The sequence below is a fragment of the Danio aesculapii genome, chromosome 4, assembly GCF_903798145.1.
Source record: "Danio aesculapii chromosome 4, fDanAes4.1, whole genome shotgun sequence".
Lineage (NCBI taxonomy): Eukaryota > Metazoa > Chordata > Actinopteri > Cypriniformes > Danionidae > Danio > Danio aesculapii.
This window is the reverse complement of record NC_079438.1, coordinates 2,897,186-2,916,457: the sequence shown is the minus strand read 5'-3', so window position 1 is coordinate 2,916,457 and position 19,272 is coordinate 2,897,186. Positions and strand designations below refer to the sequence as shown.

Sequence of the window (19,272 nt, the reverse complement as noted above, 5' to 3'; positions counted from 1 at the left end):
TAGCTTGTGTGGACACTACTGCTCTACCTGCTTAAAATAATAGCTTCACTACTGAAAAACCATTTGATTTAGAAAGTAGCAATGCAACCGCCACACTACTGAGAAATGTAGTTGAATGCGTTAACAAAATCGCACAAAAATTGTTGATGGAAATCAAATTTATTACCTGGAGTCACACTCAAAACTGAAGTGGAAAAACACTACAGGCTGATCCAACTTTGATGTAATGTCTTTAAAACAAGTTAAATCGAGGCTCAGTAGTGTGTGTGTGTGTGGTCCCCACATGCCTGTATGACTTCTCTACAATGCCTGGGCATGCTCCTGATGAGGTGGCGGATGGTATCCTGAGGGATCTCCTCCCAGCCCTGGACTAAAGAATCTGCCAACTCCTGGACAGTGCGCTGGTGGATGGAGCGAGACATGATGTTCCAAATTGGATTTAGTTCTGGGGAATGGACAGGCCAGTCCATAGCAATCGATTTCTTTGCCTTGCATGAACTGCCGCATGAAGTCCAATCAGTAGAGTCAAACGCTGCTGGACTCAAATGAAGATGTAGAACCATCTCAAGGATCAGAAGAAGTGGACTACACCTGAGTTAAATATTTGAGTGTCGCTGTGAAGGGTCTAAATACTTAAGACCATGTGATATTTCAGTTTTTCTTTTTGAATAAATCTGCAAAAATGTCATAAATTCTGTGTGTTTCAGTCAAGATGGGCTGCTCTGTGTAGATTAATGAGGAACTTAAATGATTTAAGCAAATGGCTGCAATATAACAAAGAGTGAAACATTTAAGGGAGACTGAATACTTTCTATACCCACTGTATTTCTCTTAGGAGTTTCCCTAAATGAGGTGGTGAAAGTAAACATTAACATGAAAATCTGCTTATTTGCTGAAATCCATGTTAAAATCTGTCTTGTTTGTATCGTGTAAAGTATATTTGTAAGGCTTTTGAGCATTGTGTAAATGTATTAAAAAGGGGGAAAACAGCAATAAATTGTTGTTTGACTGCTGTAATGTTTAAATAATTTTCCGTTTAAATGCATGACGGTCACGTGACCATCAGGAATAACGCAGCTTCACATTTTTCATAGAGTTCTCACGGTCTCTGGAGTTCAGTCTTCTGAGGTAACCTGGCATGACCGGTCTTCACAAGAACACGAGTACGTTCTCTGCATTCTTGGAATTGAGAAACAGCTAGTTTCTTCAAGATCACTATAAAGCTACAGCCAGATGTGTTTGATTAGGGTTGAAGCTAAACTCTGCAGTCGCCATTCCCCGATTTAGAAGTATGGGGGGGATTTTAAACACAGCTCATGTCTTTACTGGCATTTCAGTGGAGTAAATCATAAAGAGGCGCAGCAGCATTGGATGTTTTTGCTAGATTAATCGACAAGACAAAAGCAGAAATGCTCACTTGAGCAAATCTTGAGGATTGTTATCGTGGCCAGACTTACAGGTTTGCTTGGCCATGTGTAATTTGCGGGTCCTTTCAGTGAACCTCTTTACAGACTGAAAGCATGTAATCTCTTCTGTGTGAATCTTCATGTGCTGGTTGAGGTAATTTTTACATACAAATCTCTTTCCACACTCGTCACATGCGAACGGTTTGATTCCAGTGTAATGCGTTCTCATGTGTATAATTTGGCACTCTTTACTTGTAAAGCCTTTACCACACTGTGTGCAAGTGTAAGGCTTCTCTCCAGTGTGAGTTCTCATGTGAACATGAAAGCCATGTTTCTGGGCGAAACCCTTTCCACATTGTGTGCAAGTGTAAGGTCTCTCTCCGGTGTGAACTCTCATGTGGACTTTAAGGGCTGATAACTGAGCAAATCTCTTTCCACACGGTGGGCAGGCATACGGCTTCTTTCCAGTGTGAACGTTCATGTGAGATTTCAGCAAACATGACCTACTGAATCTCTTTCCACAATGCTGGCAGTGAAAAGGCTTCTCTCCACTGTGAACTTTCATGTGCTCCGTAAGGCTGGGCTTTTGACTGAAACTCTTTCCACACTCTGTACACGAGTAAGGTCTCTCTCCAGTGTGAACTCTCATGTGCGTCTCCAAACTAGATTCACTAATGCAACTCCTTCCACACTGATCACATATTAAAAATTTCTCTCCGTGATTCTTCACGTGCTGGTCAAAGTATTGTTTCAGTTTAAAACTCCTTCCACACTGATCACATTTGAAATTATTATCTTTGGCGTGAATCCTCTTGTGCCGATTAAGCTGTCGTATACAAACATATCTCTTTTCACACTGATCACACGTGAACGGTTTCTCTTCAGTGTGACGCATAATGTGAGTCCTAAGGGTAGACTTATGAGCAAAACTCTTTCCACAATGTTGGCAGGTATACGGCCTCTCGCCAGTGTGAACACGAAAATGAGATTTAAGACCAACCATTCGACTGAATCTTTTTCCACAATGCTGACAGGCAAATGGCTTTTCCCCTGTGTGAGTTCTCATGTGCAATTCAAGGTAGCGATTTTGACTGAATCTCTTTCCACACACAGTACACGAGTAAGGTTTCTCTCCAGTGTGAGTTCTCATGTGAAGATTAAGGCTATGTATTCGACTAAAATGTTTTTCACACTGATGACAGGGGAAAGATTTGGTTTTCTCAGCGCTTTCACATGAAGTGTTCTTTGCCACTGTAGATGGTTCAGTCATCGTTAAATCTTGGTATTTCCCATACTGATTTATCTCTTTAATTTCATTCACTTCCTGAGTCTCTTCTGACAGCACCATCAGCCCTAAAGTGAAAAAACACCAGTTAACCCCAGTTTAAAGGCACAAAACAGCAGACATAAAAACAAACTCAGAACATCTAAACCATTGAGTGCTACAGGGCTCAGCATTAGGTCCTCTATGTTTGTAAATATTTTCACTAAAAATGTAACATTTTTATTGTCATACAAGGTTTCTGCGGGTCCTAAACTCTTTAAAAGGTCTTAGATCTCATAAAGAGCAGTAAGTCTTAAACTCATTGTTAAAAAAAGGGAAACTAACAGTTGAAACCTTAACGACTGGTGTTAGATCAAGAGAAGATTCACAGTCGGAGATTCAATAAAAATGAAGGGAATTTACTGAAGGTAGTTTGCAGTTCTATGGCAATAGGTCTTCACAATCGATTAGAGTTCGCTGGTCGATCTCACTGCCTTACAATACAACAACACAGCAGTTATACTCCTACAGAAAGCCAGAAATGGCATCAACTGAGATATAAAGATCCCGATTGGTTAAAGCAAAGATAGACAATTGCAAATAGGTACGCAGATGGAGGGTCATATCTAAGTCCTGATAGGGGATGGAGTCAGGAGTCACAGGCTAGATGGTCGACACGCTATTCAGTGCTGATAATGCACACAACGAGAACAATCTGTTTCATACTCAAGGCCATTTCTTGTACTCTTAACTGTTCTGGTGTATCTTCTATCCACAGGAAAATTACTTACAAAAGAATTAAGACCTAAAATAGAAAATAACCCAGGAAACAGTTTCCATTCCATCAGGCCACCGGTTCTACTCAGAGGTCTCCATGACCTCTGACCTGGCTTGGTAGCTCCTTCCTGGAATGAATGTGAAGACAGAAATCCACTCCAACAATATGATCAGGGCACTGACTTTCAAGAGGAATTGTTTCCTCATGCCTTTTTCAGTCTTCATATGAGGGCAAAAAGTAAAGTGTGTGTGAGTAAAGTGAGTGAGAGCATAGTGTTTTGAAACACTGACACTCCCACGCTGTAGTAGGTGGGGATGTAAATGTGTCGAACTGCTTACAAAAGCAAAACAATGGCGGCTGAGAATAGTGCATTTTCATAAACATCTGCTAAACAGCCTTCTTCACAAGCACCATCATGGCGGATCACAACTATAGTTTAACAAGAGGAAATTGAAATGTTAGTGCGATTTGTCATGTCACAACATTAAAACTAGGTTATAGTTGGATGAAGAGCTGGGTCCATGCAGCAGAAGTGAGCTTAAGGCAAAAAACTGAGGCAGATTTGGGGGCTCAGAGTAAGGAGGCACCAGCAGGTCATAAATCTTGGTAGATTAGGAGACTCTGGGTCAGGAGGCACTGGATGGAAAAACAGTTCTAGCAGTAGCAACTACTCTTGAAGCTCAGGAGGTGCTATCGATGCCTCTTGCAGCTGTAGATCTGGCGGTGGCCGCTTTTGAATCCCAGGCAGTGGCATTGATGGCTCTGGAAATGACGGCTTCGATGATGGTGGAAGCTCAAGTGGTGGTGGCCATTCCAGCAAATCAGGTACAGAAACCATGACAGAAAGAGACTTGGGAGAGGAAGCCATCTTGTGAGCTGGTGCCAGACTGTCTGTGACCATCTGGTGAATTGGCTGCAGCCATTTTGGGAGCTGATAAGACTGGAGGCAGCCTGATCTTGTGGAACAGACGACGTCCAAGTCACCAAGACAGACCTTCGAGGACCATAAAAGGATAAGGGTGGTCTTTAATGGTTAAATTAGTCCACAATAGAATTTTCAATAAGTACAGTCAGAAAGATCTTTGAGGTAAGCAAGGGGTAAAGCAGTCCCTCCAGGATTTTGTGTTTTTGCGATCGCTGAATTCCTTGCAAAATCAAGCAAACTCTGCTAAATTTTGCGGATCTCGCATTTTGTCTGAAATGCCGCAGACTTCCCACAAAATCTGGGTCTGGACGCTTTCTATGACATCATCACGGATGCAAACAACCCTCGATCAGCCCTGATTTTCCACACATCCTTATCGTAGGTGGCAGTAAATACCTATATGCTGCTCTGGAACTCAGGATTTAACCATACGAAGAAGACATGTGTACCCATACAAAGTCGCATTTACATACAAATAATACTCAAAGACTTTGTTTGCATTCTCGTGTTCATGCATTGTTGGCATGCTCTCAAGTTGACAAATAGCTACAAACTATGAATAAGAAATATTCTTGTTACTTGTGGGCAGCGTTGAGGGTAACGCGTTATAAGTAACGTAAGTTACGTACTTTTCTAAAGTAACATTACTTTTTTAAAGTAATAATATTTGAGTTGCTTTTTAGTTTAATTAATTAGGTTTAAAAAAAATGTATTGCTGAATTCAAAATATCACAAATTTCTGCAATGGAAGAATGCTCGTTACTTTGAACTTATCGAAGAAATGGAGAAGGGGATTATCGTTAAGTGTAGATTATGTGTAGAATCAAAACTCTTGTCAACTGCGTCAAACTAGGCATGTGCCGGTATCACATTTTCATGCTGCGATTAATTGATTGAGCTTTTATCACGGTATACGGTATTATCACGATATTGTAATTTTACTAGAGAAACAGGTAAAAAAACACAAAAAACTTCAGTTTCATCAACTTAGCAACTTTAATAACTTTTTAATTAACTAAAAGTACTTTAAACATTTGAATACAAATAAATATAAATAAAACAATACACAATATAAAAGTAAACGTGCAAAGAGAAACCGTCTTCGATCAGCAATCCCTGTGCATTTTTTTGGAACCCCAAATATTTCCAAACCTCTGACTTTTTTTTTTGAAGGGGGATAAATTGTCGGCAGCGTTCCTCCTTCCGCCATGCTTCTTCTTCGTGTGAGGATTAGTGAGCGGTGGCAGCGGCGGCGCGCACTGTGTGCACACAGTGCTTCTACATGCGGGGATTGTTTACATCAGAGTGCGCATCAGTTCTGCGCAGCATATACGCAGTGTTTCTTCAAGCGGTTGATGGAAAATAAGCTAAGGCGCGTTCTAAGAATATAAATTCGGATCTATTATTTTTCACGGTATTTTGAAGTGCCCGCGATAACAATATCATGCATATTCATTACCGTGATTTATCGCATTACCGAATACCGGCACAAGCCTACGTCAAACAACGTCTAATTTAAAAAAAACATCTGGATGCAAAGCACAGCACTACACAGCTGGAGGAGAGAGCGCCGATTCAGCAGACTGATACCTGCACCCCCTCCCACCCTCCAGCTAAACAACAAAATCTTGACTTCGGTTCACACTCTCCAGGTAAAACTGGAGATTGAATGAACTCAACAAATTGGTTGCCGCTTTTATTGTGGTAAAGATGCAGCCAGTCTACTGTGGAGGCGCCTACATTTCATAATATAATCAGCAACGTTTCAGTGACAGGCAGGGGCCATACTGCCTAATCCCAAAACCTTCACAAGCTTTTTAGACCGTTCATATGTGGAACTGGAGACAGACTTAAAGAAAACTTTTGCCAACCTGGAATGTTTCCACTACTGCAGATCTATGGACTGCTCAGACTAAAAGTTTTCTGGAAATCGCAGTGCATTGGATTGACCCTGGGAGTCTGCATCATAGAAAAAGTTGCAATCACCTGCAGAAGATTTCGTAGGGGACACACATATGATGCCATCGCAGCGGAGTTAGAGCAAATTCACACTTCATTTGCCATTTCAGGTAAAATAACCGCAACTGTCATGGACAACGGTGCAAACTTTGTGAACTCCTCAGCTTGAAACATTCTGAAGGCTGAATCGGAGGATAACGAAGACAAGGTCATCTTTACAGACTTGTACAAAGTTTTACAGCGAAAGGTACATTCTGTACCAACGACGTTACATTTCTAACTGCAAAAGCCGATGGCAAAGCCTTGTACAGGAGTGCAACTGGAAAGTGTTCAGCCTTGTGATCAAAAAAAGTTAGTCGATCCACTGTTGCATTAGAGATCCTAGGGGAATTCAGCAAAACAAAGCTGCTTGTCCCAGCAACTAAAAGGTGGAACTCCTTTCATGATGTTCTTAGCAGTTACTGACTTCCCCTTAGCGGACCTCAATCAGCTTTGCACACGCCTGGATGCATTACAGAGAGAGGGTACAGTTCTTAAAAGAATACTGTAAGGTTCTGAAGCCCATCTGCATGGCATCCATTTTACGATGATGTCTTCTGTAGTAGGTAGTAGTAAACACTTTATTAGGTACACCTGTCTAACGACTTAACACATTTCTAGTCAGCCAGTCACATGGCTGCAACTTATTGCATTTAGACACGTAGAAATGGTCAAGACGATCTGCTGCAGTTCAAACTGAGCATCAGAATGGGGAGAAAAGGTGACTTAAGTGACTCTGAACGTGGCATGGTTGTCGGTGCCAGACAAGCTGGTCTGTGTAACTTAGAAACTGCCGATCTACTGGGATTTTGATGCACAATCATCTCAAGGGTTTACGGTGAATGGTCAGAAAAGAGACAATATTATCCAGTGAGCGGCATTTCTGTGCGCGCAAATGCTTTGTTGATGCGGGAGGTCATAGGAGAATGGCCAGACCGGTCGAGCTGATAGAAAGGCAACAGTAACTCAAATAACCACTCGTTACAATCGAGGTATGCAGAAGTACAACTTCTCAGAATTTGACATCAACAACATGAATGATCGCGACTGCTGTAGTTATTCCAGTTGTGCTAATTTTTGGTATAGGGAAAAAAATAAATAAAATCACAGAAGGTATATATTATGTTATCATAATGATCTAATGTAGTAATAAGATCGTAACTATACTGCACATTTACACAGTGGTCATGTTCATTTATATAAACACAAAAAACAACATTAACACTGTAGCAGACACTGAAAAAAGGTCATTCCCAGCCACTAGACATTACTGACAGGGTATTTGAGTGTCATCGAGTGTCAATATTGTGGAACTACTTTACAGGAGTTATTATTAGGGATTATAAGTTGCGAAACTTTTTTTTTTTTTTTAAACATGACGGTGAAACACGAAGGTGGTTATGATTATATTAAAACCTGTTTGTTTGTAGTAAAAATTTGTAATAAATGACAAAAAAAAAAATACTAATTTGTGGATCTCCTTACTTCCGGGTGCTGCGATCATGCTTGGTTTCGAGTGTGGGCCTGAAAAATCTTCATTCGAACGACTATTCACCCCTTCTCCTTAGCCCCATGTCTTCAGGCTAAAGAGAATTTGGACAGTGGAACTGGGAGAATTGGGTAGGTGGAAGGGCTAAGGCAGTGGTGCTCAACCCTATTCCTGGAGATCGACCTACCTGTAAAGTTCAGCTCCAACCCTGATCAAGCACACCTGAACCAATTAATTAGGACCTGAACAGCACTTGATAATTACAGGCAGGTGTGTTTGATATGAGTTGCAACTGAAATCTGCAGGAAGGTCGATCTCCAGGAACAGGGTTGGTCACCCCTGGGCTAAGGGATAGAATTGGGATTGGGCCTAAATGTCGTTTTTGTTTGACCCTTTGTGATAAGACATGAGTACTACCTTAAACCTGAGGTTCCAGTCTTGTGACTGCTAAAGGGTAAAACTGTGAGTTATTATTACAAATCGCACAAAGGGTAAATTTTTTAAGGCATGAAAAAGTAGAGGTGTGAACCTACACTGGCCTCACAGTTTGGTTACGATCATCATGCCATCGATTCAGTTCAATTCGATATCATGGTGCATTGACCATGCTTTCCAAACACAATACACAATTCTTGTATTAAAATTGATAAATACATTTATATCTTATTTGTAATACAATTTTGTCCTTTAACACAAACCGTCAGATATATGAACTCTACCATTAAAAACTCAAGTACATGCACAGAACGACATGAGAATTTATAGCAAAAAAACAAATGTAAATACCCTGCTTGCTTTTTTTAAGCCTTGTCAAGTGAGTTTTTACACCCCTATGATTGGTCACCCGCTAGTAGAAGCATTTTAATTACTCGTGCTTGCTTCCCTCGCCATAGTAAGCTACTGCAATATAGCGCATATTAGGGTTGGGCAGATAGACATTGCCATCATCCATCGCCGATGGCCAATATACAACACGATGCTGAGCCGGCGTCGCTGATCCTGCATCCTGCCCCTAACCCGCTCACAAAAAAAAAAAAAGATCCTCTCGATCTTTCTTTCTTTCATTCATTCTTTTTTATTATTAATATTATTAATATTATTACTATTATTAATAACTAATCCTAGTATGACCTAAATTCTTCTTTTCAATATTATTCTTTACTTTGAGTTTTTACTATCCGTATATTATGATTATTATAGTAATATTTTTTTCTTCTCTCAATATTCTCATTGTCTTGTCTGCTACAAATTGTTTCCACTTCCTTTTCTTCTTCTACTCTTTTTTCCTACCTTTTCTATTTTTTTCTCTCTTTTTCTGATTTTCTAATCTTCTATTTCTTCTCTTTCCTTTTTCTACTTATTATTATTATTATTATCATTATTATCATCATCATCATTATTAATATTATTTGTTCTCTTCCTGAAATCCCAACCCCCCTTACCTCCTCACTATTATCATCAATATTATTACCTCTACTTTTGTTATCATTATTATTAGTACTGTCTTGACTTGTCCTGTTATCTCCTCATTATCATTATTACAAGTATTTCTACAATTGTCATTATTCAGGTTACTGTAGTTGTAGTAATGGTGATAGTAGTAGTAGTAGTAGTAGTAGTATTGGTTGAAGTTGCAGTTTGGGTTTTTGATGTAGTAGTTGAAGTAGTATCTGTAGTAGTAGATGTCGTTGGTATAGTGGTATCAGAAATAGTGGATGTGTAATAGTAGTAGTAGTAGTACTCGTTGTCTGTGTAGTAGTATCAGAAGCAGTAGACGTTGTTGATGTAGATGTTGTAGTAGCAGTCATTCCTGTAGTAGTATCAGTAGTAGATGTAGTAGTAGTAGTATTAGTGGTAGTAGTCGTGGTAATAGGTTCTGTAGTAGTAGTGGTTGTAGTAGCAGTAGTAATAGTTGTAGCATTAGAAACTCTCTGTAGTAGTTGGTGGTGTAGTACTTGGGATTTATTTTTATTATTATTATTGTAGTGGTTGTTGTTAATGATTATCACTGTTGTCCTTTCTTGCTTGTTTACTATCATTATATCACTAGCATTGTTGTCACTCCTTATATAAGTTACTTGCTTCATTTAGTGACTGTTATTGTTCCTTTTGTATGTACTCTGACCTGTTTACCAAGTTACCTTTACATGTGCGCACGCGCACGCGCACACACACACACACACACACACACACACACACACACACACACACACACACAGGTACTTGATTGTATTGCATCTCAAATTGTGTATCTTTTGTATATTCTAATAAAAAAATAAAAAAATAAAATAAAAAAGAGAGAAAAAAAAAACACTTAGGCCCTGTTTACACCAATACGCCTTAGTGTTAAAATGGCATTTTAGAACGAAAATGATCCACATCCACACCGTGTTTTACCTAGCATTTTTGAACAGCCCTCCGTCCGCTGAAAACGCACATCACCTGACCACACACACGGTCCTGCAGTCGTCTGAGCTCCAGTGAGCAGTGCACATCGGACAGTTTATCAAGGATGTACTGCTGGATCGCGTCTCACTATAGTTGTTAAACGTGATATTCAGACATCCCAAGTCTCCCGGAATTTCCGGGAGTCTCCAACAAATGCACAGAGACTCCCGGATGCCCACAAACGAGTGATAATCTTCCGGAAATCACGCATCTCCCTCCCATAAGTTGCGCACCCTTCTTACCCTTCACCACCGGATCCCTCCTCGCTCTTCAGACACTTCGCGAGTGTTTGCCCCCTTGTTAAAACCCTTTGGGCAGGATGGAGATAGATTTTGGTTATGCCGCCTGGAAAAAGCAAAGCCCCGGGATGTCGGGCTAGCGATTTTGCGAGCTCTGTCAAGAAATCACTTAAATAGAACCTGCTAGACAAAGTGACCAAAAGATCCTCAAAAGATAGACATCATGCTGAGATCCAAAGCAGTTCAAAAACAAACGAGAAACAAAATAGTTGAGGTCGGCCACTCTGGAAAAGCTTATAAAGAAGTTTCTAAAGCTTTGGGACAGTAGCAAACAGCTCCGAGTCAATATCTAAAATGGCAAGAACAGTGGAGGACCTTACCAGGAGTGGCCAGCTGACCAAAATTATCCCAAGAGCGCAGCGACAACTTATCCAAGAAGAATCAAAGCGAAATGAAGGCCTCAAACTTCAGAGTGATTATGGCATGTTCAAGACTGGGCAAAATGGTTTGCATGGCAGAGTTCCAAGACAAAAACTACTGATGAGCCAGAAAATATATCAGTTTTTCTAGAAAACATCCTCAATGTTTTTGTGTCCCATTATGTGTGGCATAAAAGTAACAGTGCATTTCAGAAAAAGATCATCATACCGACAGTAAAATGCGGTGGTGGTCGTGTGATGGTCTGGGGCTTTTGCTAGTTCAGAACGTGAAAGACTTGCTGTGAAAAATGGAACCATGAATTCTGCTCCAAACCAAAATATGCTGAAGGTGAACGTCTGGCTATCTGTTAGTGACCTCAAGCTGAAGCAAACTTGGGATCTTCAGTTGGATAATGATCCAAAGCAAAAGCCATTTCTGAATGGCTAAAACAGGGCTTGATGCTTACTTTTTTTTCCAAAAGGAGCAAATTAAAGAATTTTAGGAGCGCAGTAAAGATATAGAAAATAAATAGTTTTGCCTTAAAAACGTACATGAGGAGATTTTGAAAAGCAAAGCAGTTTCATTCATTTGAACACAATAAGTAAATGCAAAACCGAATATAATTAATATCTAAAGCAGAATCTCAGACAAGTCCGGGAAAAAGAGGATGTATTGTCACCCCAAATAATGAGCTGGGTCAGTCTATTTAGTAAAAGGCTTTTCATTTCCACGTGTCCTCACGCTCTTCTCAAAGCTACTACTAAAGTCAGAACAGCAGTTCTGTATCCAGCGCGTCTCTGTGGGTCTGCAGGCAGAGCATGTGTCTGTGGCAGTGTGTTCTCAGTTTCTTGCGAACACAGAACCAGGCCGCCCAGGTAAAGTCTGTGTGGGAAGCACTGGTGTTGAATTGAGCCTCATACTGGATGAGCCATGATATGCCATCCATGCCCAAATTGTTTTCTATGAGGCTCACACGGTGTGCGACATGCCGCCATTCGGTGCCTTGCGTTGCTTAGCATTGATTCAAAACAATGTAAAGACCGCTTGACGTGAAGTACAGTAAATAAACCAGTAGAGATGCTGGTTGCGTGTGCTACAGTCACAATAGACTTCCAATGTAATATACCATAAATTAGTGCGAAGAGCATGTTGTTTTACCATGGCAGAGTGAATTAAGTCATCAATCAAGCTTATTAAAAAAAAATAACAATGTCGGCGCTATAGCCTAGTGGTTAGCACGTCTTCATATGGTACAGTAGCACGTCAGGGTGTCCAGAGTTCGAATCCCGGCTCGAGGACATTTCCCTACCCTACCTCCCTCTCTCTCTCTCTCTCCAACTTCGCTTCCTGTCTAAATACTGTCCTATCTAATAAAGGCCAAAAAATACATCTAAAAATAAATAAATAAATAAAAATAAATAAAAAATAAAAGTAAAATTAATAAACAAAATCACACGTGCGACTAAATATATTTTTCAGTTCGCACATATTTATTTTTAGTCGCAAATGCGAGCGAAATGGTCGCACTGTCGAGCACTGTGAAAAAGACTTTGGAGTGGCCTAGTTAAAGTCCTGACCTAAATCAAATTGAGATGCAGCGGCATGGCCTTAAAAAAGTTTATGAATCCCTCCAATGTGGCTGAATTACAGCAATTCTGCAAAGATAAGTTGGACAAAATTCATCCACAGCGCTGTAACAGACTCATTGCTAGTTATCGAAAACACTTGATTGCAGTTGGTACTACAAAGGGTGGCCCAGTTAAAGAGGGCTACGTAGGGCTACGTCGTTTTGTGTTGTGTTTTTCGTTCACAATAAAAACCTTCATTTTTCAAAACTGCATACGCTGTTATCTTTCACAAATATTTAACTATGTTTGATGATCTGAAACATTAAATTGTGACAAACGCTGTAGCGTTCATCTTTTAGCTGTAGCGTTCATCTTTTCGCTGTAGCGTTCTAAGCTTTTCACTCATCACAGCACATGTGCTGCTGATGATGTGACAATAAAAGTGATTTGATTTGATTAATAAAGAGTTGTATTATAGTATAGACAGCTACATACTTTAGTATGCGCCAAAACCACCAGCATTTACCATATATTACTATAGTATTTATTTCATATGTATTTATTTTATGACCAATAACCTAAATAAATAATTCTCTATTAGTCTACGACAAGTTTACGATGAGTTAACTGTGGCTTTCTAATGTAGCAGATAGGAAGCGCAAATCCCTAAATGACTTTAAAAATCAGTTTTCAGTTAGTTAATATTTTAAGTGAGACATTTAATGCTTCCTCTAAAAAAGCCATCATTACATTATAAGGATTTCTATAAAGGAGACTTGACTAGAGGAACACAACATGTTTATAGATGAACATGGTACAATACAGCTGTTATTAATGTTCAGTCATTTTCAATCTTACACACAGGAGGAGTTTGAGGACAAAAACCTGACAAATATCTGAAATAAAACATCTGAACAGTGTTTTTACTGACTGGAAAAACTGACTTCAGACTGGTGAATTATTAGAAATTATTAATAACTGAACATGTGACATTGTGTAAATTATAAGCAGGATCTTCTCAAGTTCACCTGAAGGCAGTTTTAGTGTTTATCTGATCATGCGAGTCACTTTAAGCCAAATAAAACTCATCAAGACACTCATATGAGATTTCTCTAAAATATGATTCATTTATTCAGAGCTGTACATTTGATTGAGGATTAAATGACTCTGAGTTCAGCTTTGAGAAATAAAAACTAACCTGTTTGCTCCTCAGGATCTTCATGTTTCAGTGTGAACACTTCTGTAATCCTCAGATCTTCACTCTCCTCTTTAAGAGACGCCATCTTTATAATAGTAGATGATAATAAAGAGCAGATCTCAGTCGCTTCTCCAGGAGTTTTCCTCTAAGTTTAGACACTTTACTGTTTAAGATGAGAAAAATAACAGAAACTTATGTATTGACCAGTGTAATTTTTAATATTACATGTTCATGAACACACAGAGTTTGTAAAGCTAGCTTATGTTACACTGTTTTGACTAGCTGTCAGAGGTAATATTAATCACAATATAACATGTTTAAAAGTTCCTCAGCGATGGTCACAGGCAAAATATCAGTCAATACAGTCAACTGTAGATTATAGAAAAGAGACTACAATATAAGATGCACATGTGTTCTCCATTTTAAAGCTTGAACACTGCTGGAGGCAGAAATCGTGTCCAGGTAATATTGTACATCTTTACAACTAAATAAGAAACGAGTTTTAGAGACAGAAAGGCGTTTGTGAATAAATAGAGTTATTAGTGAATATTTATTTACTTTATCAGCGTAATAAAACTGATAATTTTGACTGAAATGAGTTCTGAAAGCGGTTTTATCTGAATTCATGTTCGTTTACCGACAGATTTACGACAGAGAAACGAGAGGCGCCGTTTCTGCTACTCGCGTTCGCTTTAAACTAATTAAGCTTTTAATTAGACTACCACACGGTTACATTTATTAGCTTGGCATTACTTTTAAAATAAACTATAACTTGTTTTAAACGAGGCTGCAGCGTTTGAGACAAACCTTTTCGTTGAACAGCAAAGCACGGAAGGCGCAGGCTTATAGCGTTATAACGGAGTACCAAAATAAAAGTCTAACGTAGGACTGATCTATTTGGGAAAAAAAATCAACTCAACATTCACCAATAGTGCACACACACTTTATATTACAGAAACAGAACAATTAGGATCATATTGTGTAAGGGTCATTATCATTATAAAGTGTCTTTGATGTCAGATTAAGTCAGTCCTATATGAACATAATGCAAAATAATGAAACTCTGATGTTTTGATATAATTGGTTAAACCTTGACACACACGAAGGCCGAATTATAAGTGTTTTAAAATATGTTTTTGTAAATTTTTGCCATATTCTTTCATTGAATGGCTGTGATTTTGCCATGTCCCACACACTGCTCAGCCATCTTGAGTCTAAAAAATTAGGTAAACAGATCAACTTGAAAAGATTTGTAAATATTCTTATTGTCTTTAACAAGTTATTTGATAAAATAAGTCATTTTGATCACTTTTATTTTGTTTTCATAATATTATTAATCATTTTGCACGTCCTTGAAACTGCTGTCCACCCTGTCACGAAGTGGTAAATGCAAAAATACAAACCTTTTGGCAATAGCTGTCTCAGTCTATATAAAGGATATCCTTTTAAAGTCCATATACTGGAGCTCCTTGCCTGTTTGAAATAAAACAGTCATCTTGTTTTCCACCGTAATGTTCAACTTTCATGAAAATAAACGATTTATAACCTCAGCAAGACATCTTGTGTGATTTTTTAACCAATAGGGGCCAATTAATATTGTTTGAAAGTTTGACAATTTTAGATCTTGGATTTTATTTTGAAAAGAATGAGCAACGGTTGCGCATTTTATTGGGGAATAAATGTTTTGTCCATTATTTATTTATTATACATAGACTTTTTCCATAATCTATAAAGTTGAATTGGTAAAGGGACACATTACCTTTCTGAAAATATACATTTTAAAATCACATTGCAACAAAAATATACCACTTTGAATTTGTCCATGGCAGGGTTGACACAATTTGAGATTAGTTTACTGGTTTTCTGCTTGCAGATTACTTGTAAAAAGTGCAGGAGCTTGACCAACATTTATTTCTTCCAGCCTAAGGTCTGATTAATACAACAACTGTGTGGTTAAATCAAAAATCTCAAACTTTTTTTGGAAATTTTGATGCCTCAAAGGCACTTTATAGTGATAATGACCCATAAATAACGTAAATGGTATAAATAAAATCAATAAAAGATAGTACATCAATTAATTAACTGTTTAAAAGATACAAAACTGATTAAACTGAATTAAAGGAAGTTAAATAAGGAAATCATTTAACTGTCGAGGTTGCCGAAAAACAAAGTTATCCAAATAAACAATAATACACTGCTCTAAAAAATGAAGGGAACACTAAAATAACATCGTACATCTGAATGAATAAAATATTCATATTAAATACTTCGATCTTTACATAGTTGAATGTGCTGACAACAAAAATCACACAAAAATTATCAAAAGGAAATCAAATTTATTAACCCATAGAGGTCTGGATGTGGAGTCACACTCAAAATTGAAGTGGGAAAACACACTAAAGGCTGATCCAACTTTGATGTAATGTCCTTAACACAAGCCAAAATGAGGCTCAGTAGTGTGTGCGTGACCTCCACGAGCCTGTATGACCTCCCTACAATGCCTGGGCATGCTCCTGAGGAGGTGGCGGATGGTCTCCTGAGGGATCTCCTCCGAGACATAGACTAAAGAATCCGCCAACTCCTTGTCCGTGGTGCAATGTGGCGCCGGTGGATGGAGCAAGACATGACGTCCCAAATGGATTCAGTTCTGGGGAATGGGCAAGCCAGTCTATAGCGTCGATGTCTGCAGGAACTGCTGACACTCCAGCCACACAAGGTCTATTATTGCCTTGCATTAGGAGGAACCCAGGGCCAACGGTCCATAGAGGCGACCTAGGGCAGCAGAAAAGTGAGGGCGGCGTCCGCATACACCCCCCACCCCTCGGTCCTCACTTTCATCCGCTACAACCCCCCCCCCCATGGTCTTCACATCGTGAATTGGTCATTTCTGTTTTCATTCGGGTTGAGGGCAGCATGATCGTAGCTTGCCTAGAGCACCAGTTCAGCTTGCACCGGCATATGGTCTCACAAAGTGTCTGAGAATCTTGGCTCGGTACCTAATTGTAGTCAAGCTACCTCTGATGAGCACATGAAACCTCAGGATCCAATCAAGTCCCGGAAACAAGATTTCTAACTAAACTTGTCATGCCACTTTTTTGACTCTACCTATAAGCACTGCCCCCTAAATTGTATATTTATCTGAGTGCCAGTCTGCACTTGTTCAGATTTTTGATGATGGACACAACAACGGCGAGTTCTCATTAAAGGTTTCTGCCCTGAAGATATCCGAAGAAGTCTCCTGGTCTATTTCTTCTTCAATTCACAACCAGGTGTTAATAACAGATTTCCCCCCTTCTTTCATTTTAATTCAGTCAGGTCCTCTTGAGTCACAAAAGAAGCAATAGACAAGCTTCAGCTTCAGATTTATTGACATATTTCACAACTGCATCCGATGAAGGCTATGCTATCCCATGATGCTACGCAAGAGCATTAATGAATAATGATGTCATATGATCATGACAAATGTCGGATGTAATACGACCCAATTCCATTAATACTACTGACATTCATACTATATACAAAGTACTTCTCTAATGGTCGTGTAGTAAGTTCAAATTCTAATGTAGTAACTACTCGAGCAGTAGGCAATTTCCGAGCCAGCCGGTGTTATAACATTCAGTTAACACATGTCAAAGGACAAGCAAAGGAGGAGAAAGGTCAAGGCAGCGTGCAGTGGAAACAGAGGCTAACGGGACTGTGGAGATTTGCAAATTGAGTGCACAGAACCTTGATCAGCTGACAGAAGTTTTAAGTTTAAAATCAGCTAATGGACCCTTTTTACATTTATGGGTTTCTCCGCAGTAAAGTCTTCACAGTTGATAAACTTAGAGCGCAGTGAGAGGAAGATTACAACAAATACCATTTTGCATTCACATAGAAGAGAGAGCAACATCAAATTCACTGTTGGGTTGTACACTCATTATTGGAGTGCATTGTGAGGTTGATTGAGTGTGCTTCAGAATGTCCACAATGGTTTTGTACACCACTACAAATTAGTAGGGTCTGTCTGCTGACTGCAAGACAGGAGCTTAACAAGAAGGGGCTTTAGGGCGTAACTTGTAGTATGTTAGAGGTGTAACTTTACAATATGGAGACATGTCAAAACTATGTTGTTGGCAAGATGGTACTGTTCATCAGTTATTAATGGCTACACCTACTCCACAACTAAACTCAACCATCATCATTATTAACGTCTATACTACCCCAACCATCATCATCAAGGTCTACTCCTACTCCAACCCTAAACCCAACCATAATAGTTATTAGTGCCTACACCTACCACAACCCTATATTCAACCATCATCGTTAATAACATCCAGTGCTTAAATTGTGAATTGCGAGGTCTCGAAAGAAATCGGGGTAACAGATCCGGCATGTTACCCGAGGATGGAGAGGTGTCGCGCACGAAAGTGGAAGAGAGAGGGCACGTTGGATGACGGAAGGGTGTCGCTGACAAAGGACGGAAGTAAAGACGGGGGAGTGGTGGGGAGGGGGGGGGGGGGGCGGTTGTCAAGAGGGTTGAGGAATCGTGGAAGAAAGTGAACAGCAGACGGGGGAGGAGGGCGGTTGAGCAGGGGGGTTGGTAAACTGGGGATCCGGTGTGTTCCGGCACAAATTAAGCCCTGAAAATGTCTATACCTACCACAACTCTAAACCCAACCATCATGGTTATTAACGTCTACACCTTCCCCAAACCTAAACCCAACCATCATCGTTAGTAACATCTACAACTTCCCCAACCATCATTGTTAATAATGTCTATACCAACCACAATCCTAAACCAAACCATCACAATATTTAAATGTACAGTCGCGAGTTGCGGAGGCTTTCATACTTGACGTGCTCGCCATTGTACTGTTATTTGCAACCACAGGGGGCTACACAGAGTAGGTTAACTGTCATTACAAAATGACTGAGGAAGTCACCGAGTTGCATAGTGGATTTTCTAAATGAATGAATATAATAATATAAATTAATTAAAAAAAAATTTATTAAATTAATTGGTTGTGGATAAATTGGGATTAAACATTTGGTGAAAATGTTTGCTGGTAAGTATTTCTGCCATCTTGCCAATAACATCTCGTTGGTTCAATGGCCTCTTGAAAATTGTAAGTTATACCTCTAATTTACAACAAGTTACGCCCCTTCATCTTACACCCTCATCTTGCAGTCTGCAGACAGATACACTTGCTTGAAATGGCTGCTCTTTCAAATAGTGCACTACTAAGGGCAGGCAACTTCAGCCCTGGAGGGCCACTGTCCTACAGAGTTCATCACTTATCAAGCACACCTGAACAAGCCAAGCAGTGTCTTCAAGACCAGCTACAGGCAAGTGTGTTTTATTAGGGTTGAAGCTAAACTCTGCAGGACACCAGCCCTCCATGACCATAGTTGCCTATCCCTGATTTAGAAGTATGGGGGCTTCTTTTAAACACAGTCCATGTCTTTACTGGCATTTCAGTGGAGTAAATCATAAAGAGGCTCAGCAGCATTGGATGTTTCTTGCTAGATTAATCGGCAAGATAAAACTGTAATGCTC

At 39.5% G+C, this 19,272-nt stretch overlaps 1 pseudogene; it reads right to left on the bottom strand.

Moving 5' to 3' along the window:
- Positions 1 to 1,411: 1,411 nt before the first annotated feature.
- On the bottom strand, positions 1,412 to 13,903 carry LOC130222769 (gastrula zinc finger protein XlCGF57.1-like; annotated as a pseudogene).
- Between the last annotated feature and the right edge of the window lie 5,369 nt (positions 13,904 to 19,272).